This window comes from Stomoxys calcitrans, chromosome 1 (assembly GCF_963082655.1).
Source record: "Stomoxys calcitrans chromosome 1, idStoCalc2.1, whole genome shotgun sequence".
Taxonomy (NCBI): Eukaryota; Metazoa; Arthropoda; class Insecta; order Diptera; family Muscidae; genus Stomoxys; species Stomoxys calcitrans.
This window is the reverse complement of record NC_081552.1, coordinates 172,504,805-172,524,161: the sequence shown is the minus strand read 5'-3', so window position 1 is coordinate 172,524,161 and position 19,357 is coordinate 172,504,805. Positions and strand designations below refer to the sequence as shown.

The window sequence follows — 19,357 nt, the reverse complement described above, 5'->3', positions numbered from 1 at the left end:
ATACTTACAACATACCATACGCAACTACAAAATTAACACTTTATTTAATTTTACTATCTTCTATGCATTGTAGCGTTTCGCTATTTTGGAAAAATTTAATATATATTTTAAAATTTTCTATTTTGATGTTAAAAGCAAAAATTAACTTGTTCAAAAATATTTCAATTTTAAAAAATTGTATTTTTTTATATAAAATATAAGAAAAGTTAAATAGATCTCAAAAAAAAAGTGAAAAAATTGGACAATGCCAACAACACGCGGTGTTCCCAAGCGGTCCCCCATCTAAGTACTAACCGCGCCCGACGCTGCTTAATTTCGGTGATCGGACGAGAACCGATGTACTCAGCGTGGTATGGTCGTTGGCAAAGACATTTGGTCTATTTGAGTACATATTCAATAATTGTGAACAATTATTTGGAAGAGCAAATGCGGCCCCAATGAAATGACCGCCGTGCTAGTAAAGGCATGAGAAGCTCATTTTACATACTTACAACATACCATACGCAACTACAAAATTAACACTTTATTTAATTTTACTATCTTCTATGCATTGTAGCGTTTCGCTATTTTGGAAAAATTTAATATATATTTTAAAATTTTCTATTTTGATGTTAAAAGCAAAAATTAACTTGTTCAAAAATATTTCAATTTTAAAAAATTTTATTTTTTTATATAAAATATAAGAAAAGTTAAATAGATCTCAAAAAAAAAGTGAAAAAATTGGACAATGCCAACAACACGCGGTGTTCCCAAGCGGTCCACCATCTAAGTACTAACCGCGCCCGACGCTGCTTAATTTCGGTGATCGGACGAGAACCGATGTACTCAGCGTGGTATGGTCGTTGGCAAAGACATTTGGTCTATTTGAGTAGATATTCAATAATTGTGAACAATTATTTGGAAGAGCAAATGCGGCCCCAATGAAATGACCGCCGTGCTAGTAAAGGCATGAGAAGCTCATTTTACATACTTACAACATACCATACGCAACTACAAAATTAACACTTTATTTAATTTTACTATCTTCTATGCATTGTAGCGTTTCGCTATTTTGGAAAAATTTAATATATATTTTAAAATTTTCTATTTTGATGTTATACTAACCGCGCCCGACGCTGCTTAATTTCGGTGATCGGACGAGAACCGATGTACTCAGCGTGGTATGGTCGTTGGCAAAGACATTTGGTCTATTTGAGTAGATATTCAATAATTGTGAACAATTATTTGGAAGAGCAAATGCGGCCCCAATGAAATGACCGCCGTGCTAGTAAAGGCATGAGAAGCTCATTTTACATACTTACAACATACCATACGCAACTACAAAATTAACACTTTATTTAATTTTACTATCTTCTATGCATTGTAGCGTTTCGCTATTTTGGAAAAATTTAATATATATTTTAAAATTTTCTATTTTGATGTTAAAAGCAAAAATTAACTTGTTCAAAAATATTTCAATTTTAAAAAATTGTATTTTTTTATATAAAATATAAGAAAAGTTAAATAGATCTCAAAAAAAAAGTGAAAAAATTGGACAATGCCAACAACACGCGGTGTTCCCAAGCGGTCCCCCATCTAAGTACTACTAACCGCGCCCGACGCTGCTTAATTTCGGTGATCGGACGAGAACCGATGTACTCAGCGTGGTATGGTCGTTGGCAAAGACATTTGGTCTATTTGAGTAGATATTCAATAATTGTGAACAATTATTTGGAAGAGCAAATGCGGCCCCAATGAAATGACCGCCGTGCTAGTAAAGGCATGAGAAGCTCATTTTACATACTTACAACATACCATACGCAACTACAAAATTAACACTTTATTTAATTTTACTATCTTCTATGCATTGTAGCGTTTCGCTATTTTGGAAAAATTTAATATATATTTTAAAATTTTCTATTTTGATGTTAAAAGCAAAAATTAACTTGTTCAAAAATATTTCAATTTAAAAAATTGTATTTTTTTATATAAAATATAAGAAAAGTTAAATAGATCTAAAAAAAAAAAGTGAAAAAATTGGACAATGCCAACAACACGCGGTGTTCCCAAGCGGTCCCCCATCTAAGTACTAACCGCGCCCGACGCTGCTTAATTTCGGTGATCGGACGAGAACCGATGTACTCAGCGTGGTATGGTCGTTGGCAAAGACATTTGGTCTATTTGAGTAGATATTCAATAATTGTGAACAATTATTTGGAAGAGCAAATGCGGCCCCAATGAAATGACCGCCGTGCTAGTAAAGGCATGAGAAGCTCATTTTACATACTTACAACATACCATACGCAACTACAAAATTAACACTTTATTTAATTTTACTATCTTCTATTCATTGTAGCGTTTCGCTATTTTGGAAAAATTTAATATATATTTTAAAATTTTCTATTTTGATGTTAAAAGCAAAAATTAACTTGTTCAAAAATATTTCAATTTTAAAAAATTGTATTTTTTTATATAAAATATAAGAAAAGTTAAATAGATCTCAAAAAAAAAAGTGAAAAAATTGGACAATGCCAACAACACGCGGTGTTCCCAAGCGGTCCTCCATCTAAGTACTAACCGCGCCCGACGCTGCTTAATTTCGGTGATCGGACGAGAACCGATGTACTCAGCGTGGTATGGTCGTTGGCAAAGACATTTGGTCTATTTGAGTAGATATTCAATAATTGTGAACAATTATTTGGAAGAGCAAATGCGGCCACAACGAAATGACCGCCGTGCTAGTAAAGGCATGAGAAGCTCATTTTACATACTTACAACATACCATACGCAACTACAAAATTAACACTTTATTTAATTTTACTATCTTCTATGCATTGTAGCGTTTCGCTATTTTGGAAAAATTTAATATATATTTTAAAATTTTCTATTTTGATGTTAAAAGCAAAAATTAACTTGTTCAAAAATATTTCAATTTTAAAAAATTGTATTTTTTATATAAAATATAAGAAAAGTTAAATAGATCTCAAAAAAAAAGTGAAAAAATTGGACAATGCCAACAACACGCGGTGTTCCCAAGCGGTCCCCCATCTAAGTACTAACCGCGCCCGACGCTGCTTAATTTCGGTGATCGGACGAGAACCGATGTACTCAGCGTGGTATGGTCGTTGGCAAAGACATTTGGTCTATTTGAGTAGATATTCAATAATTGTGAACAATTATTTGGAAGAGCAAATGCGGCCACAACGAAATGACCGCCGTGCTAGTAAAGGCATGAGAAGCTCATTTTACATACTTACAACATACCATACGCAACTACAAAATTAACACTTTATTTAATTTTACTATCTTCTATGCATTGTAGCGTTTCGCTATTTTGGAAAAATTTAATATATATTTTAAAATTTTCTATTTTGATGTTAAAAGCAAAAATTAACTTGTTCAAAAATATTTCAATTTTAAAAAATTGTATTTTTTATATAAAATATAAGAAAAGTTAAATAGATCTCAAAAAAAAAGTGAAAAAATTGGACAATGCCAACAACACGCGGTGTTCCCAAGCGGTCCCCCATCTAAGTACTAACCGCGCCCGACGCTGCTTTATTTCGGTGATCGGACGAGAACCGATGTACTCAGCGTGGTATGGTCGTTGGCAAAGACATTTGGTCTATTTGAGTACATATTCAATAATTGTGAACAATTATTTGGAAGAGCAAATGCGGCCACAATGAAATGACCGCCGTGCTAGTAAAGGCATGAGAAGCTCATTTTACATACTTACAACATACCATACGCAACTACAAAATTAACACTTTATTTAATTTTACTATCTTCTATGCATTGTAGCGTTTCACTATTTTGGAAAAATTTAATATATATTTTAAAATTTTCTATTTTGATGTTAAAAGCAAAAATTAACTTGTTCAAAAATATTTTAATTTTAAAAAATTGTATTTTTTTATATAAAATATAAGAAAAGTTAAATAGATCTCAAAAAAAAGTGAAAAAATTGGACAATGCCAACAACACGCGGTGTTCCCAAGCGGTCCCCCATCTAAGTACTAACCGCGCCCGACGCTGCTTAATTTCGGTGATCGGACGAGAACCGATGTACTCAGCGTGGTATGGTCGTTGGCAAAGACATTTGGTCTATTTGAGTACATATTCAATAATTGTGAACAATTATTTGGAAGAGCAAATGCGGCCCCAATGAAATGACCGCCGTGCTAGTAAAGGCATGAGAAGCTCATTTTATATACTTACAACATACCATACGCAACTACAAAATTAACACTTTATTTAATTTGACTATCTTCTATGCATTGTAGCGTTTCGCTATTTTGGAAAAATTTAATATATATTTTAAAATTTTCTATTTTGATGTTAAAAGCAAAAATTAACTTGTTCAAAAATATTTCAATTTTAAAAAATTGTATTTTTTTATATAAAATATAAGAAAAGTTAAATAGATCTCAAAAAAAAAGTGAAAAAATTGGACAATGCCAACAACACGCGGTGTTCCCAAGCGGTCCCCCATCTAAGTACTAACCGCGCCCGACGCTGCTTAATTTCGGTGATCGGACGAGAACCGATGTACTCAGCGTGGTATGGTCGTTGGCAAAGACATTTGGTCTATTTGAGTAGATATTCAATAATTGTGAACAATTATTTGGAAGAGCAAATGCGGCCCCAATGAAATGACCGCCGTGCTAGTAAAGGCATGAGAAGCTCATTTTACATACTTACAACATACCATACGCAACTACAAAATTAACACTTTATTTAATTTTACTATCTTCTATGCATTGTAGCGTTTCGCTATTTTGGAAAAATTTAATATATATTTTAAAATTTTCTATTTTGATGTTAAAAGCAAAAATTAACTTGTTCAAAAATATTTCAATTTTAAAAAATTGTATTTTTTTATATAAAATATAAGAAAAGTTAACAAGATCTCAAAAAAAAAAGTGAAAAAATTGGACAATGCCAACAACACGCGGTGTTCCCAAGCGGTCCACCATCTAAGTACTAACCGCGCCCGACGCTGCTTAATTTCGGTGATCGGACGAGAACCGATGTACTCAGCGTGGTATGGTCGTTGGCAAAAACATTTGGTCTATTTGAGTAGATATTCAATAATTGTGAACAATTATTTGGAAGAGCAAATGCGGCCCCAATGAAATGACCGCCGTGCTAGTAAAGGCATGAGAAGCTCATTTTACATACTTACAACATACCATACGCAACTACAAAATTAACACTTTATTTAATTTTACTATCTTCTATGCATTGTAGCGTTTCGCTATTTTGGAAAAATTTAATATATATTTTAAAATTTTCTATTTTGATGTTAAAAGCAAAAATTAACTTGTTCAAAAATATTTCAATTTTAAAAAATTGTATTTTTTTATATAAAATATAAGAAAAGTTAAATAGATCTCAAAAAAAAAAGTGAAAAAATTGGACAATGCCAACAACACGCGGTGTTCCCAAGCGGTCCCCCATCTAAGTACTAACCGCGCCCGACGCTGCTTAATTTCGGTGATCGGACGAGAACCGATGTACTCAGCGTGGTATGGTCGTTGGCAAAGACATTTGGTCTATTTGAGTAGATATTCAATAATTGTGAACAATTATTTGGAAGAGCAAATGCGGCCCCAATGAAATGACCGCCGTGCTAGTAAAGGCATGAGAAGCTCATTTTACATACTTACAACATACCATACGCAACTACAAAATTAACACTTTATTTAATTTTACTATCTTCTATGCATTGTAGCGTTTCGCTATTTTGGAAAAATTTAATATATATTTTAAAATTTTCTATTTTGATGTTAAAAGCAAAAATTAACTTGTTCAAAAATATTTCAATTTTAAAAAATTGTATTTTTTTATATAAAATATAAGAAAAGTTAAATAGATCTCAAAAAAAAAAGTGAAAAAATTGGACAATGCCAACAACACGCGGTGTTCCCAAGCGGTCCCCCATCTAAGTACTAACCGCGCCCGACGCTGCTTAATTTCGGTGATCGGACGAGAACCGATGTACTCAGCGTGGTATGGTCGTTGGCAAAGACATTTGGTCTATTTGAGTACATATTCAATAATTGTGAACAATTATTTGGAAGAGCAAATGCGGCCCCAATGAAATGACCGCCGTGCTAGTAAAGGCATGAGAAGCTCATTTTACATACTTACAACATACCATACGCAACTACAAAATTAACACTTTATTTAATTTTACTATCTTCTATGCATTGTAGCGTTTCGCTATTTTGGAAAAATTTAATATATATTTTAAAATTTTCTATTTTGATGTTAAAAGCAAAAATTAACTTGTTCAAAAATATTTCAATTTTAAAAAATTGTATTTTTTTATATAAAATATAAGAAAAGTTAAATAGATCTAAAAAGAAAAAGTGAAAAAATTGGACAATGCCAACAACACGCGGTGTTCCCAAGCGGTCCCCCATCTAAGTACTAACCGCGCCCGACGCTGCTTAATTTCGGTGATCGGACGAGAACCGATGTACTCAGCGTGGTATGGTCGTTGGCAAAGACATTTGGTCTATTTGAGTAGATATTCAATAATTGTGAACAATTATTTGGAAGAGCAAATGCGGCCCCAATGAAATGACCGCCGTGCTAGTAAAGGCATGAGAAGCTCATTTTACATACTTACAACATACCATACGCAACTACAAAATTAACACTTTATTTAATTTTACTATCTTCTATGCATTGTAGCGTTTCGCTATTTTGGAAAAATTTAATATATATTTTAAAATTTTCTATTTTGATGTTAAAAGCAAAAATTAACTTGTTCAAAAATATTTCAATTTTAAAAAATTGTATTTTTTTATATAAAATATAAGAAAAGTTAAATAGATCTCAAAAAAAAAGTGAAAAAATTGGACAATGCCAACAACACGCGGTGTTCCCAAGCGGTCCCCCATCTAAGTACTAACCGCGCCCGACGCTGCTTAATTTCGGTGATCGGACGAGAACCGATGTACTCAGCGTGGTATGGTCGTTGGCAAAGACATTTGGTCTATTTGAGTACATATTCAATAATTGTGAACAATTATTTGGAAGAGCAAATGCGGCCACAATGAAATGACCGCCGTGCTAGTAAAGGCATGAGAAGCTCATTTTACATACTTACAACATACCATACGCAACTACAAAATTAACACTTTATTTAATTTTACTATCTTCTATGCATTGTAGCGTTTCGCTATTTTGGAAAAATTTAATATATATTTTAAAATTTTCTATTTTGATGTTAAAAGCAAAAATTAACTTGTTCAAAAATATTTCAATTTTAAAAAATTGTATTTTTTTATATAAAATATAAGAAAAGTTAAATAGATCTCAAAAAAAAAAAGTGAAAAAATTGGACAATGCCAACAACACGCGGTGTTCCCAAGCGGTCCCCCATCTAAGTACTAACCGCGCCCGACGCTGCTTAATTTCGGTGATCGGACGAGAACCGATGTACTCAGCGTGGTATGGTCGTTGGCAAAGACATTTGGTCTATTTGAGTAGATATTCAATAATTGTGAACAATTATTTGGAAGAGCAAATGCGGCCCCAATGAAATGACCGCCGTGCTAGTAAAGGCATGAGAAGCTCATTTTACATACTTACAACATACCATACGCAACTACAAAATTAACACTTTATTTAATTTTACTATCTTCTATGCATTGTAGCGTTTCGCTATTTTGGAAAAATTTAATATATATTTTAAAATTTTCTATTTTGATGTTAAAAGCAAAAATTAACTTGTTCAAAAATATTTCAATTTTAAAAAATTGTATTTTTTTATATAAAATATAAGAAAAGTTAAATAGATCTCAAAAAAAAAGTGAAAAAATTGGACAATGCCAACAACACGCGGTGTTCCCAAGCGGTCCCCCATCTAAGTACTAACCGCGCCCGACGCTGCTTAATTTCGGTGACCGGACGAGAACCGATGTACTCAGCGTGGTATGGTCGTTGGCAAAGACATTTGGTCTATTTGAGTAGATATTCAATAATTGTGAACAATTATTTGGAAGAGCAAATGCGGCCCCAATGAAATGACCGCCGTGCTAGTAAAGGCATGAGAAGCTCATTTTACATACTTACAACATACCATACGCAACTACAAAATTAACACTTTATTTAATTTGACTATCTTCTATGCATTGTAGCGTTTCGCTATTTTGGAAAAATTTAATATATATTTTAAAATTTTCTATTTTGATGTTAAAAGCAAAAATTAACTTGTTCAAAAATATTTCAATTTTAAAAAATTGTATTTTTTTATATAAAATATAAGAAAAGTTAAATAGATCTCAAAAAAAAAGTAAAAAAATTGGACAATGCCAACAACACGCGGTGTTCCCAAGCGGTCCCCCATCTAAGTACTAACCACGCCCGACGCTGCTTAATTTCGGTGATCGGACGAGAACCGATGTACTCAGCGTGGTATGGTCGTTGGCAAAGACATTTGGTCTATTTGAGTAGATATTCAATAATTGTGAACAATTATTTGGAAGAGCAAATGCGGCCCCAATGAAATGACCGCCGTGCTAGTAAAGGCATGAGAAGCTCATTTTACATACTTACAACATACCATACGCAACTACAAAATTAACACTTTATTTAATTTTACTATCTTCTATGCATTGTAGCGTTTCGCTATTTTGGAAAAATTTAATATATATTTTAAAATTTTCTATTTTGATGTTAAAAGCAAAAATTAACTTGTTCAAAAATATTTCAATTTTAAAAAATTGTATTTTTTTATATAAAATATAAGAAAAGTTAAATAGATCTCAAAAAAAAAAGTGAAAAAATTGGACAATGCCAACAACACGCGGTGTTCCCAAGCGGTCCTCCATCTAAGTACTAACCGCGCCCGACGCTGCTTAATTTCGGTGATCGGACGAGAACCGATGTACTCAGCGTGGTATGGTCGTTGGCAAAGACATTTGGTCTATTTGAGTAGATATTCAATAATTGTGAACAATTATTTGGAAGAGCAAATGCGGCCCCAATGAAATGACCGCCGTGCTAGTAAAGGCATGAGAAGCTCATTTTACATACTTACAACATACCATACGCAACTACAAAATTAACACTTTATTTAATTTTACTATCTTCTATGCATTGTAGCGTTTCGCTATTTTGGAAAAATTTAATATATATTTTAAAATTTTCTATTTTGATGTTAAAAGCAAAAATTAACTTGTTCAAAAATATTTCAATTTTAAAAAATTGTATTTTTTTATATAAAATATAAGAAAAGTTAAATAGATCTAAAAAGAAAAAGTGAAAAAATTGGACAATGCCAACAACACGCGGTGTTCCCAAGCGGTCCACCATCTAAGTACTAACCGCGCCCGACGCTGCTTAATTTCGGTGATCGGACGAGAACCGATGTACTCAGCGTGGTATGGTCGTTGGCAAAGACATTTGGTCTATTTGAGTAGATATTCAATAATTGTGAACAATTATTTGGAAGAGCAAATGCGGCCCCAATGAAATGACCGCCGTGCTAGTAAAGGCATGAGAAGCTCATTTTACATACTTACAACATACCATACGCAACTACAAAATTAACACTTTATTTAATTTTACTATCTTCTATGCATTGTAGCGTTTCGCTATTTTGGAAAAATTTAATATATATTTTAAAATTTTCTATTTTGATGTTAAAAGCAAAAATTAACTTGTTCAAAAATATTTCAATTTTAAAAAATTGTATTTTTTTATATAAAATATAAGAAAAGTTAAATAGATCTCAAAAAAAAAGTGAAAAAATTGGACAATGCCAACAACACGCGGTGTTCCCAAGCGGTCCCCCATCTAAGTACTAACCGCGCCCGACGCTGCTTAATTTCGGTGATCGGACGAGAACCGATGTACTCAGCGTGGTATGGTCGTTGGCAAAGACATTTGGTCTATTTGAGTAGATATTCAATAATTGTGAACAATTATTTGGAAGAGCAAATGCGGCCCCAATGAAATGACCGCCGTGCTAGTAAAGGCATGAGAAGCTCATTTTACATACTTACAACATACCATACGCAACTACAAAATTAACACTTTATTTAATTTTACTATCTTCTATGCATTGTAGCGTTTCGCTATTTTGGAAAAATTTAATATATATTTTAAAATTTTCTATTTTGATGTTAAAAGCAAAAATTAACTTGTTCAAAAATATTTCAATTTTAAAAAATTGTATTTTTTTATATAAAATATAAGAAAAGTTAAATAGATCTAAAAAAAAAAGTGAAAAAATTGGACAATGCCAACAACACGCGGTGTTCCCAAGCGGTCCCCCATCTAAGTACTAACCGCGCCCGACGCTGCTTAATTTCGGTGATCGGACGAGAACCGATGTACTCAGCGTGGTATGGTCGTTGGCAAAGACATTTGGTCTATTTGAGTAGATATTCAATAATTGTGAACAATTATTTGGAAGAGCAAATGCGGCCCCAATGAAATGACCGCCGTGCTAGTAAAGGCATGAGAAGCTCATTTTACATACTTACAACATACCATACGCAACTACAAAATTAACACTTTATTTAATTTTACTATCTTCTATGCATTGTAGCGTTTCGCTATTTTGGAAAAATTTAATATATATTTTAAAATTTTCTATTTTGATGTTAAAAGCAAAAATTAACTTGTTCAAAAATATTTCAATTTTAAAAAATTGTATTTTTTTATATAAAATATAAGAAAAGTTAAATAGATCTCAAAAAAAAAGTGAAAAAATTGGACAATGCCAACAACACGCGGTGTTCCCAAGCGGTCCCCCATCTAAGTACTAACCGCGCCCGACGCTGCTTAATTTCGGTGATCGGACGAGAACCGATGTACTCAGCGTGGTATGGTCGTTGGCAAAGACATTTGGTCTATTTGAGTACATATTCAATAATTGTGAACAATTATTTGGAAGAGCAAATGCGGCCCCAATGAAATGACCGCCGTGCTAGTAAAGGCATGAGAAGCTCATTTTACATACTTACAACATACCATACGCAACTACAAAATTAACACTTTATTTAATTTTACTATCTTCTATGCATTGTAGCGTTTCGCTATTTTGGAAAAATTTAATATATATTTTAAAATTTTCTATTTTGATGTTAAAAGCAAAAATTAACTTGTTCAAAAATATTTCAATTTTAAAAAATTGTATTTTTTTATATAAAATATAAGAAAAGTTAAATAGATCTCAAAAAAAAAGTGAAAAAATTGGACAATGCCAACAACACGCGGTGTTCCCAAGCGGTCCCCCATCTAAGTACTAACCGCGCCCGACGCTGCTTAATTTCGGTGATCGGACGAGAACCGATGTACTCAGCGTGGTATGGTCGTTGGCAAAGACATTTGGTCTATTTGAGTACATATTCAATAATTGTGAACAATTATTTGGAAGAGCAAATGCGGCCCCAATGAAATGACCGCCGTGCTAGTAAAGGCATGAGAAGCTCATTTTACATACTTACAACATACCATACGCAACTACAAAATTAACACTTTATTTAATTTTACTATCTTCTATGCATTGTAGCGTTTCGCTATTTTGGAAAAATTTAATATATATTTTAAAATTTTCTATTTTGATGTTAAAAGCAAAAATTAACTTGTTCAAAAATATTTCAATTTTAAAAAATTGTATTTTTTTATATAAAATATATGAAAAGTTAAATAGATCTCAAAAAAAAAGTGAAAAAATTGGACAATGCCAACAACACGCGGTGTTCCCAAGCGGTCCTCCATCTAAGTACTAACCGCGCCCGACGCTGCTTTATTTCGGTGATCGGACGAGAACCGATGTACTCAGCGTGGTATGGTCGTTGGCAAAGACATTTGGTCTATTTGAGTAGATATTCAATAATTGTGAACAATTATTTGGAAGAGCAAATGCGGCCCCAATGAAATGACCGCCGTGCTAGTAAAGGCATGAGAAGCTCATTTTACATACTTACAACATACCATACGCAACTACAAAATTAACACTTTATTTAATTTTACTATCTTCTATGCATTGTAGCGTTTCGCTATTTTGGAAAAATTTAATATATATTTTAAAATTTTCTATTTTGATGTTAAAAGCAAAAATTAACTTGTTCAAAAATATTTCAATTTTAAAAAATTTTATTTTTTTATATAAAATATAAGAAAAGTTAAATAGATCTAAAAAAAAAAAGTGAAAAAATTGGACAATGCCAACAACACGCGGTGTTCCCAAGCGGTCCCCCATCTAAGTACTAACCGCGCCCGACGCTGCTTAATTTCGGTGATCGGACGAGAACCGATGTACTCAGCGTGGTATGGTCGTTGGCAAAGACATTTGGTCTATTTGAGTAGATATTCAATAATTGTGAACAATTATTTGGAAGAGCAAATGCGGCCCCAATGAAATGACCGCCGTGCTAGTAAAGGCATGAGAAGCTCATTTTACATACTTACAACATACCATACGCAACTACAAAATTAACACTTTATTTAATTTTACTATCTTCTATGCATTGTAGCGTTTCGCTATTTTGGAAAAATTTAATATATATTTTAAAATTTTCTATTTTGATGTTAAAAGCAAAAATTAACTTGTTCAAAAATATTTCAATTTTAAAAAATTGTATTTTTTTATATAAAATATAAGAAAAGTTAAATAGATCTAAAAAAAAAAGTGAAAAAATTGGACAATGCCAACAACACGCGGTGTTCCCAAGCGGTCCCCCATCTAAGTACTAACCGCGCCCGACGCTGCTTAATTTCGGTGATCGGACGAGAACCGATGTACTCAGCGTGGTATGGTCGTTGGCAAAGACATTTGGTCTATTTGAGTACATATTCAATAATTGTGAACAATTATTTGGAAGAGCAAATGCGGCCCCAATGAAATGACCGCCGTGCTAGTAAAGGCATGAGAAGCTCATTTTACATACTTACAACATACCATACGCAACTACAAAATTAACACTTTATTTAATTTTACTATCTTCTATGCATTGTAGCGTTTCGCTATTTTGGAAAAATTTAATATATATTTTAAAATTTTCTATTTTGATGTTAAAAGCAAAAATTAACTTGTTCAAAAATATTTCAATTTTAAAAAATTGTATTTTTTTATATAAAATATAAGAAAAGTTAAATAGATCTAAAAAAAAAAAGTGAAAAAATTGGACAATGCCAACAACACGCGGTGTTCCCAAGCGGTCCCCCATCTAAGTACTAACCGCGCCCGACGCTGCTTAATTTCGGTGATCGGACGAGAACCGATGTACTCAGCGTGGTATGGTCGTTGGCAAAGACATTTGGTCTATTTGAGTAGATATTCAATAATTGTGAACAATTATTTGGAAGAGCAAATGCGGCCCCAATGAAATGACCGCCGTGCTAGTAAAGGCATGAGAAGCTCATTTTACATACTTACAACATACCATACGCAACTACAAAATTAACACTTTATTTAATTTTACTATCTTCTATGCATTGTAGCGTTTCGCTATTTTGGAAAAATTTAATATATATTTTAAAATTTTCTATTTTGATGTTAAAAGCAAAAATTAACTTGTTCAAAAATATTTCAATTTTAAAAAATTGTATTTTTTTATATAAAATATAAGAAAAGTTAAATAGATCTCAAAAAAAAAGTGAAAAAATTGGACAATGCCAACAACACGCGGTGTTCCCAAGCGGTCCCCCATCTAAGTACTAACCGCGCCCGACGCTGCTTAATTTCGGTGATCGGACGAGAACCGATGTACTCAGCGTGGTATGGTCGTTGGCAAAGACATTTGGTCTATTTGAGTAGATATTCAATAATTGTGAACAATTATTTGGAAGAGCAAATGCGGCCCCAATGAAATGACCGCCGTGCTAGTAAAGGCATGAGAAGCTCATTTTACATACTTACAACATACCATACGCAACTACAAAATTAACACTTTATTTAATTTTACTATCTTCTATGCATTGTAGCGTTTCACTATTTTGGAAAAATTTAATATATATTTTAAAATTTTCTATTTTGATGTTAAAAGCAAAAATTAACTTGTTCAAAAATATTTCAATTTTAAAAAATTGTATTTTTTTATATAAAATATAAGAAAAGTTAAATAGATCTCAAAAAAAAAGTGAAAAAATTGGACAATGCCAACAACACGCGGTGTTCCCAAGCGGTCCCCCATCTAAGTACTAACCGCGCCCGACGCTGCTTAATTTCGGTGATCGGACGAGAACCGATGTACTCAGCGTGGTATGGTCGTTGGCAAAGACATTTGGTCTATTTGAGTACATATTCAATAATTGTGAACAATTATTTGGAAGAGCAAATGCGGCCACAATGAAATGACCGCCGTGCTAGTAAAGGCATGAGAAGCTCATTTTACATACTTACAACATACCATACGCAACTACAAAATTAACACTTTATTTAATTTTACTATCTTCTATGCATTGTAGCGTTTCGCTATTTTGGAAAAATTTAATATATATTTTAAAATTTTTTATTTTGATGTTAAAAGCAAAAATTAACTTGTTCAAAAATATTTCAATTTTAAAAAATTGTATTTTTTTATATAAAATATATGAAAAGTTAAATAGATCTCAAAAAAAAAGTGAAAAAATTGGACAATGCCAACAACACGCGGTGTTCCCAAGCGGTCTTCCATCTAAGTACTAACCGCGCCCGACGCTGCTTAATTTCGGTGATCGGACGAGAACCGATGTACTCAGCGTGGTATGGTCGTTGGCAAAGACATTTGGTCTATTTGAGTACATATTCAATAATTGTGAACAATTATTTGGAAGAGCAAATGCGGCCCCAATGAAATGACCGCCGTGCTAGTAAAGGCATGAGAAGCTCATTTTACATACTTACAACATACCATACGCAACTACAAAATTAACACTTTATTTAATTTTACTATCTTCTATGCATTGTAGCGTTTCGCTATTTTGGAAAAATTTAATATATATTTTAAAATTTTCTATTTTGATGTTAAAAGCAAAAATTAACTTGTTCAAAAATATTTCAATTTTAAAAAATTGTATTTTTTTATATAAAATATAAGAAAAGTTAAATAGATCTCAAAAAAAAAGTGAAAAAATTGGACAATGCCAACAACACGCGGTGTTCCCAAGCGGTCCCCCATCTAAGTACTAACCGCGCCCGACGCTGCTTAATTTCGGTGATCGGACGAGAACCGATGTACTCAGCGTGGTATGGTCGTTGGCAAAGACATTTGGTCTATTTGAGTAGATATTCAATAATTGTGAACAATTATTTGGAAGAGCAAATGCGGCCCCAATGAAATGACCGCCGTGCTAGTAAAGGCATGAGAAGCTCATTTTACATACTTACAACATACCATACGCAACTACAAAATTAACACTTTATTTAATTTTACTATCTTCTATGCATTGTAGCGTTTCGCTATTTTGGAAAAATTTAATATATATTTTAAAATTTTCTATTTTGATGTTAAAAGCAAAAATTAACTTGTTCAAAAATATTTCAATTTTAAAAAATTGTATTTTTTTATATAAAATATAAGAAAAGTTAAATAGATCTCAAAAAAAAAGTGAAAAAATTGGACAATGCCAACAACACGCGGTGTTCCCAAGCGGTCCCCCATCTAAGTACTAACCGCGCCCGACGCTGCTTAATTTCGGTGATCGGACGAGAACCGATGTACTCAGCGTGGTATGGTCGTTGGCAAAGACATTTGGTCTATTTGAGTACATATTCAATAATTGTGAACAATTATTTGGAAGAGCAAATGCGGCCACAATGAAATGACCGCCGTGCTAGTAAAGGCATGAGAAGCTCATTTTACATACTTACAACATACCATACGCAACTACAAAATTAACACTTTATTTAATTTTACTATCTTCTATGCATTGTAGCGTTTCGCTATTTTGGAAAAATTTAATATATATTTTAAAATTTTCTATTTTGATGTTAAAAGCAAAAATTAACTTGTTCAAAAATATTTCAATTTTAAAAAATTGTATTTTTTTATATAAAATATATGAAAAGTTAAATAGATCTCAAAAAAAAAGTGAAAAAATTGGACAATGCCAACAACACGCGGTGTTCCCAAGCGGTCCCCCATCTAAGTACTAACCGCGCCCGACGCTGCTTAATTTCGGTGATCGGACGAGAACCGATGTACTCAGCGTGGTATGGTCGTTGGCAAAGACATTTGGTCTATTTGAGTACATATTCAATAATTGTGAACAATTATTTGGAAGAGCAAATGCGGCCCCAATGAAATGACCGCCGTGCTAGTAAAGGCATGAGAAGCTCATTTTACATACTTACAACATACCATACGCAACTACAAAATTAACACTTTATTTAATTTTACTATCTTCTATGCATTGTAGCGTTTCGCTATTTTGGAAAAATTTAATATATATTTTAAAATTTTCTATTTTGATGTTAAAAGCAAAAATTAACTTGTTCAAAAATATTTCAATTTTAAAAAATTGTATTTTTTTATATAAAATATAAGAAAAGTTAAATAGATCTCAAAAAAAAAAGTGAAAAAATTGGACAATGCCAACAACACGCGGTGTTCCCAAGCGGTCCCCCATCTAAGTACTAACCGCGCCCGACGCTGCTTAATTTCGGTGATCGGACGAGAACCGATGTACTCAGCGTGGTATGGTCGTTGGCAAAGACATTTGGTCTATTTGAGTAGATATTCAATAATTGTGAACAATTATTTGGAAGAGCAAATGCGGCCCCAATGAAATGACCGCCGTGCTAGTAAAGGCATGAGAAGCTCATTTTACATACTTACAACATACCATACGCAACTACAAAATTAACACTTTATTTAATTTTACTATCTTCTATGCATTGTAGCGTTTCGCTATTTTGGAAAAATTTAATATATATTTTAAAATTTTCTATTTTGATGTTAAAAGCAAAAATTAACTTGTTCAAAAATATTTCAATTTTAAAAAATTGTATTTTTTTATATAAAATATAAGAAAAGTTAAATAGATCTCAAAAAAAAGTGAAAAAATTGGACAATGCCAACAACACGCGGTGTTCCCAAGCGGTCCCCCATCTAAGTACTAACCGCGCCCGACGCTGCTTAATTTCGGTGATCGGACGAGAACCGATGTACTCAGCGTGGTATGGTCGTTGGCAAAGACATTTGGTCTATTTGAGTACATATTCAATAATTGTGAACAATTATTTGGAAGAGCAAATGCGGCCACAATGAAATGACCGCCGTGCTAGTAAAGGCATGAGAAGCTCATTTTACATACTTACAACATACCATACGCAACTACAAAATTAACACTTTATTTAATTTGACTATCTTCTATGCATTGTAGCGTTTCGCTATTTTGGAAAAATTTAATATATATTTTAAAATTTTCTATTTTGATGTTAAAAGCAAAAATTAACTTGTTCAAAAATATTTCAATTTTAAAAAATTGTATTTTTTTATATCAAATATAAGAAAAGTTAAATAGATCTCAAAAAAAAAAGTGAAAAAATTGGACAATGCCAACAACACGCGGTGTTCCCAAGCGGTCTTCCATCTAAGTACTAACCGCGCCCGACGCTGCTTAATTTCGGTGATCGGACGAGAACCGATGTACTCAGCGTGGTATGGTCGTTGGCAAAGACATTTGGTCTATTTGAGTAGATATTCAATAATTGTGAACAATTATTTGGAAGAGCAAATGCGGCCCCAATGAAATGACCGCCGTGCTAGTAAAGGCATGAGAAGCTCATTTTACATACTTACAACATACCATACGCAACTACAAAATTAACACTTTATTTAATTTTACTATCTTCTATGCATTGTAGCGTTTCGCTATTTTGGAAAAATTTAATATATATTTTAAAATTTTCTATTTTGATGTTAAACCAAAGACATTTGGTCTATTTGAGTACATATTCAATAATTGTGAACAATTATTTGGAAGAGCAAATGCGGCCACAATGAAATGACCGCCGTGCTAGTAAAGGCATGAGAAGCTCATTTTACATACTTACAACATACCATACGCAACTACAAAATTAACACTTTATTTAATTTTACTATCTTCTATGCATTGTAGCGTTTCGCTATTTTGGAAAAATTTAATATATATTTTAAAATTTTCTATTTTGATGTTAAAAGCAAAAATTAACTTGTTCAAAAATATTTCAATTTTAAAAAATTGTATTTTTTTATATAAAATATAAGAAAAGTTAAATAGATCTCAAAAAAAAAAGTGAAAAAATTGGACAATGCCAACAACACGCGGTGTTCCCAAGCGGTCCCCCATCTAAGTACTAACCGCGCCCGACGCTGCTTAATTTCGGTGATCGGACGAGAACCGATGTACTCAGCGTGGTATGGTCGTTGGCAAAGACATTTGGTCTATTTGAGTACATATTCAATAATTGTGAACAATTATTTGGAAGAGCAAATGCGGCCACAATGAAATGACCGCCGTGCTAGTAAAGGCATGAGAAGCTCATTTTACATACTTACAACATACCATACGCAACTACAAAATTAACACTTTATTTAATTTTACTATCTTCTATGCATTGTAGCGTTTCGCTATTTTGGAAAAATTTAATATATATTTTAAAATTTTCTATTTTGATGTTAAAAGCAAAAATTAACTTGTTCAAAAATATTTCAATTTTAAAAAATTGTATTTTTTTATATAAAATATAAGAAAAGTTAAATAGATCTAAAAAAAAAAGTGAAAAAATTGGACAATGCCAACAACACGCGGTGTTCCCAAGCGGTCCCCCATCTAAGTACTAACCGCGCCCGACGCTGCTTAATTTCGGTGATCGGACGAGAACCGATGTACTCAGCGTGGTATGGTCGTTGGCAAAGACATTTGGTCTATTTGAGTAGATATTCAATAATTGTGAACAATTATTTGGAAGAGCAAATGCGGCCCCAATGAAATGACCGCTGTGCTAGTAAAGGCATGAGAAGCTCATTTTACATACTTACAACATACCATACGCAACTACAAAATTAACACTTTATTTAATTTGACTATCTTCTATGCATTGTAGCGTTTCGCTATTTTGGAAAAATTTAATATATATTTTAAAATTTTCTATTTTGATGTTAAAAGCAAAAATTAACTTGTTCAAAAATATTTCAATTTTAAAAAATTGTATTTTTTTATATAAAATATAAGAAAAGTTAAATAGATCTAAAAAAAAAAGTGAAAAAATTGGACAATGCCAACAACACGCGGTGTTCCCAAGCGGTCCTCCATCTAAGTACTAACCGCGCCCGACGCTGCTTAATTTCGGTGATCGGACGAGAACCGATGTACTCAGCGTGGTATGGTCGTTGGCAAAGACATTTGGTCTATTTGAGTAGATATTCAATAATTGTGAACA

General features: G+C 32.7%; 37 non-coding genes and 2 pseudogenes across 37 annotated transcripts; all 39 read right to left on the bottom strand.

Annotated features, from left to right (window-relative positions):
- Positions 1-245: 245 nt before the first annotated feature.
- LOC131994415 (5S ribosomal RNA) lies at positions 246-364 on the bottom strand. The gene has a single exon (XR_009396716.1). It is a non-coding gene; the product is annotated as a 5S ribosomal RNA (ribosomal RNA).
- A 364-nt stretch (positions 365-728) lies between these two features.
- Positions 729-847, bottom strand: LOC131994470 (5S ribosomal RNA). The gene has a single exon (XR_009396771.1). It is a non-coding gene; the product is annotated as a 5S ribosomal RNA (ribosomal RNA).
- Positions 848-1,538: 691 nt separating this feature from the next.
- Positions 1,539-1,660, bottom strand: LOC131994484 (5S ribosomal RNA; annotated as a pseudogene).
- Positions 1,661-2,024: 364 nt separating this feature from the next.
- Positions 2,025-2,143, bottom strand: LOC131994414 (5S ribosomal RNA). Its single transcript, XR_009396715.1, has one exon. It is a non-coding gene; the product is annotated as a 5S ribosomal RNA (ribosomal RNA).
- Positions 2,144-2,508: 365 nt separating this feature from the next.
- LOC131994451 (5S ribosomal RNA) lies at positions 2,509-2,627 on the bottom strand. Its single transcript, XR_009396752.1, has one exon. It is a non-coding gene; the product is annotated as a 5S ribosomal RNA (ribosomal RNA).
- A 363-nt stretch (positions 2,628-2,990) lies between these two features.
- On the bottom strand, positions 2,991-3,109 carry LOC131994413 (5S ribosomal RNA). The gene has a single exon (XR_009396714.1). It is a non-coding gene; the product is annotated as a 5S ribosomal RNA (ribosomal RNA).
- A 363-nt stretch (positions 3,110-3,472) lies between these two features.
- Positions 3,473-3,591, bottom strand: LOC131994431 (5S ribosomal RNA). The gene has a single exon (XR_009396732.1). It is a non-coding gene; the product is annotated as a 5S ribosomal RNA (ribosomal RNA).
- Positions 3,592-3,954: 363 nt separating this feature from the next.
- Positions 3,955-4,073, bottom strand: LOC131994412 (5S ribosomal RNA). Its single transcript, XR_009396713.1, has one exon. It is a non-coding gene; the product is annotated as a 5S ribosomal RNA (ribosomal RNA).
- Positions 4,074-4,437: 364 nt separating this feature from the next.
- On the bottom strand, positions 4,438-4,556 carry LOC131994410 (5S ribosomal RNA). The gene has a single exon (XR_009396711.1). It is a non-coding gene; the product is annotated as a 5S ribosomal RNA (ribosomal RNA).
- A 365-nt stretch (positions 4,557-4,921) lies between these two features.
- Positions 4,922-5,040, bottom strand: LOC131994469 (5S ribosomal RNA). The gene has a single exon (XR_009396770.1). It is a non-coding gene; the product is annotated as a 5S ribosomal RNA (ribosomal RNA).
- Positions 5,041-5,405: 365 nt separating this feature from the next.
- Positions 5,406-5,524, bottom strand: LOC131994409 (5S ribosomal RNA). The gene has a single exon (XR_009396710.1). It is a non-coding gene; the product is annotated as a 5S ribosomal RNA (ribosomal RNA).
- A 365-nt stretch (positions 5,525-5,889) lies between these two features.
- Positions 5,890-6,008, bottom strand: LOC131994408 (5S ribosomal RNA). Its single transcript, XR_009396709.1, has one exon. It is a non-coding gene; the product is annotated as a 5S ribosomal RNA (ribosomal RNA).
- A 365-nt stretch (positions 6,009-6,373) lies between these two features.
- LOC131994407 (5S ribosomal RNA) lies at positions 6,374-6,492 on the bottom strand. Its single transcript, XR_009396708.1, has one exon. It is a non-coding gene; the product is annotated as a 5S ribosomal RNA (ribosomal RNA).
- Positions 6,493-6,856: 364 nt separating this feature from the next.
- On the bottom strand, positions 6,857-6,975 carry LOC131994406 (5S ribosomal RNA). Its single transcript, XR_009396707.1, has one exon. It is a non-coding gene; the product is annotated as a 5S ribosomal RNA (ribosomal RNA).
- Positions 6,976-7,341: 366 nt separating this feature from the next.
- On the bottom strand, positions 7,342-7,460 carry LOC131994405 (5S ribosomal RNA). Its single transcript, XR_009396706.1, has one exon. It is a non-coding gene; the product is annotated as a 5S ribosomal RNA (ribosomal RNA).
- A 364-nt stretch (positions 7,461-7,824) lies between these two features.
- Positions 7,825-7,943, bottom strand: LOC131994441 (5S ribosomal RNA). Its single transcript, XR_009396742.1, has one exon. It is a non-coding gene; the product is annotated as a 5S ribosomal RNA (ribosomal RNA).
- Positions 7,944-8,307: 364 nt separating this feature from the next.
- LOC131994372 (5S ribosomal RNA) lies at positions 8,308-8,426 on the bottom strand. Its single transcript, XR_009396673.1, has one exon. It is a non-coding gene; the product is annotated as a 5S ribosomal RNA (ribosomal RNA).
- Positions 8,427-8,791: 365 nt separating this feature from the next.
- LOC131994450 (5S ribosomal RNA) lies at positions 8,792-8,910 on the bottom strand. Its single transcript, XR_009396751.1, has one exon. It is a non-coding gene; the product is annotated as a 5S ribosomal RNA (ribosomal RNA).
- Positions 8,911-9,275: 365 nt separating this feature from the next.
- LOC131994468 (5S ribosomal RNA) lies at positions 9,276-9,394 on the bottom strand. Its single transcript, XR_009396769.1, has one exon. It is a non-coding gene; the product is annotated as a 5S ribosomal RNA (ribosomal RNA).
- A 364-nt stretch (positions 9,395-9,758) lies between these two features.
- LOC131994404 (5S ribosomal RNA) lies at positions 9,759-9,877 on the bottom strand. Its single transcript, XR_009396705.1, has one exon. It is a non-coding gene; the product is annotated as a 5S ribosomal RNA (ribosomal RNA).
- A 364-nt stretch (positions 9,878-10,241) lies between these two features.
- Positions 10,242-10,360, bottom strand: LOC131994403 (5S ribosomal RNA). Its single transcript, XR_009396704.1, has one exon. It is a non-coding gene; the product is annotated as a 5S ribosomal RNA (ribosomal RNA).
- A 364-nt stretch (positions 10,361-10,724) lies between these two features.
- Positions 10,725-10,843, bottom strand: LOC131994402 (5S ribosomal RNA). Its single transcript, XR_009396703.1, has one exon. It is a non-coding gene; the product is annotated as a 5S ribosomal RNA (ribosomal RNA).
- A 364-nt stretch (positions 10,844-11,207) lies between these two features.
- Positions 11,208-11,326, bottom strand: LOC131994401 (5S ribosomal RNA). The gene has a single exon (XR_009396702.1). It is a non-coding gene; the product is annotated as a 5S ribosomal RNA (ribosomal RNA).
- Positions 11,327-11,690: 364 nt separating this feature from the next.
- LOC131994478 (5S ribosomal RNA) lies at positions 11,691-11,809 on the bottom strand (annotated as a pseudogene).
- A 365-nt stretch (positions 11,810-12,174) lies between these two features.
- Positions 12,175-12,293, bottom strand: LOC131994399 (5S ribosomal RNA). Its single transcript, XR_009396700.1, has one exon. It is a non-coding gene; the product is annotated as a 5S ribosomal RNA (ribosomal RNA).
- Positions 12,294-12,657: 364 nt separating this feature from the next.
- Positions 12,658-12,776, bottom strand: LOC131994398 (5S ribosomal RNA). The gene has a single exon (XR_009396699.1). It is a non-coding gene; the product is annotated as a 5S ribosomal RNA (ribosomal RNA).
- A 365-nt stretch (positions 12,777-13,141) lies between these two features.
- On the bottom strand, positions 13,142-13,260 carry LOC131994397 (5S ribosomal RNA). The gene has a single exon (XR_009396698.1). It is a non-coding gene; the product is annotated as a 5S ribosomal RNA (ribosomal RNA).
- A 364-nt stretch (positions 13,261-13,624) lies between these two features.
- LOC131994396 (5S ribosomal RNA) lies at positions 13,625-13,743 on the bottom strand. Its single transcript, XR_009396697.1, has one exon. It is a non-coding gene; the product is annotated as a 5S ribosomal RNA (ribosomal RNA).
- A 364-nt stretch (positions 13,744-14,107) lies between these two features.
- On the bottom strand, positions 14,108-14,226 carry LOC131994395 (5S ribosomal RNA). The gene has a single exon (XR_009396696.1). It is a non-coding gene; the product is annotated as a 5S ribosomal RNA (ribosomal RNA).
- Positions 14,227-14,590: 364 nt separating this feature from the next.
- Positions 14,591-14,709, bottom strand: LOC131994438 (5S ribosomal RNA). The gene has a single exon (XR_009396739.1). It is a non-coding gene; the product is annotated as a 5S ribosomal RNA (ribosomal RNA).
- Positions 14,710-15,073: 364 nt separating this feature from the next.
- Positions 15,074-15,192, bottom strand: LOC131994394 (5S ribosomal RNA). The gene has a single exon (XR_009396695.1). It is a non-coding gene; the product is annotated as a 5S ribosomal RNA (ribosomal RNA).
- A 364-nt stretch (positions 15,193-15,556) lies between these two features.
- LOC131994393 (5S ribosomal RNA) lies at positions 15,557-15,675 on the bottom strand. The gene has a single exon (XR_009396694.1). It is a non-coding gene; the product is annotated as a 5S ribosomal RNA (ribosomal RNA).
- Positions 15,676-16,039: 364 nt separating this feature from the next.
- LOC131994392 (5S ribosomal RNA) lies at positions 16,040-16,158 on the bottom strand. Its single transcript, XR_009396693.1, has one exon. It is a non-coding gene; the product is annotated as a 5S ribosomal RNA (ribosomal RNA).
- Positions 16,159-16,523: 365 nt separating this feature from the next.
- On the bottom strand, positions 16,524-16,642 carry LOC131994391 (5S ribosomal RNA). Its single transcript, XR_009396692.1, has one exon. It is a non-coding gene; the product is annotated as a 5S ribosomal RNA (ribosomal RNA).
- Positions 16,643-17,005: 363 nt separating this feature from the next.
- Positions 17,006-17,124, bottom strand: LOC131994390 (5S ribosomal RNA). The gene has a single exon (XR_009396691.1). It is a non-coding gene; the product is annotated as a 5S ribosomal RNA (ribosomal RNA).
- Positions 17,125-17,489: 365 nt separating this feature from the next.
- LOC131994437 (5S ribosomal RNA) lies at positions 17,490-17,608 on the bottom strand. The gene has a single exon (XR_009396738.1). It is a non-coding gene; the product is annotated as a 5S ribosomal RNA (ribosomal RNA).
- Positions 17,609-18,227: 619 nt separating this feature from the next.
- LOC131994388 (5S ribosomal RNA) lies at positions 18,228-18,346 on the bottom strand. Its single transcript, XR_009396689.1, has one exon. It is a non-coding gene; the product is annotated as a 5S ribosomal RNA (ribosomal RNA).
- A 364-nt stretch (positions 18,347-18,710) lies between these two features.
- LOC131994387 (5S ribosomal RNA) lies at positions 18,711-18,829 on the bottom strand. The gene has a single exon (XR_009396688.1). It is a non-coding gene; the product is annotated as a 5S ribosomal RNA (ribosomal RNA).
- A 364-nt stretch (positions 18,830-19,193) lies between these two features.
- LOC131994449 (5S ribosomal RNA) lies at positions 19,194-19,312 on the bottom strand. The gene has a single exon (XR_009396750.1). It is a non-coding gene; the product is annotated as a 5S ribosomal RNA (ribosomal RNA).
- Positions 19,313-19,357: the final 45 nt, after the last annotated feature.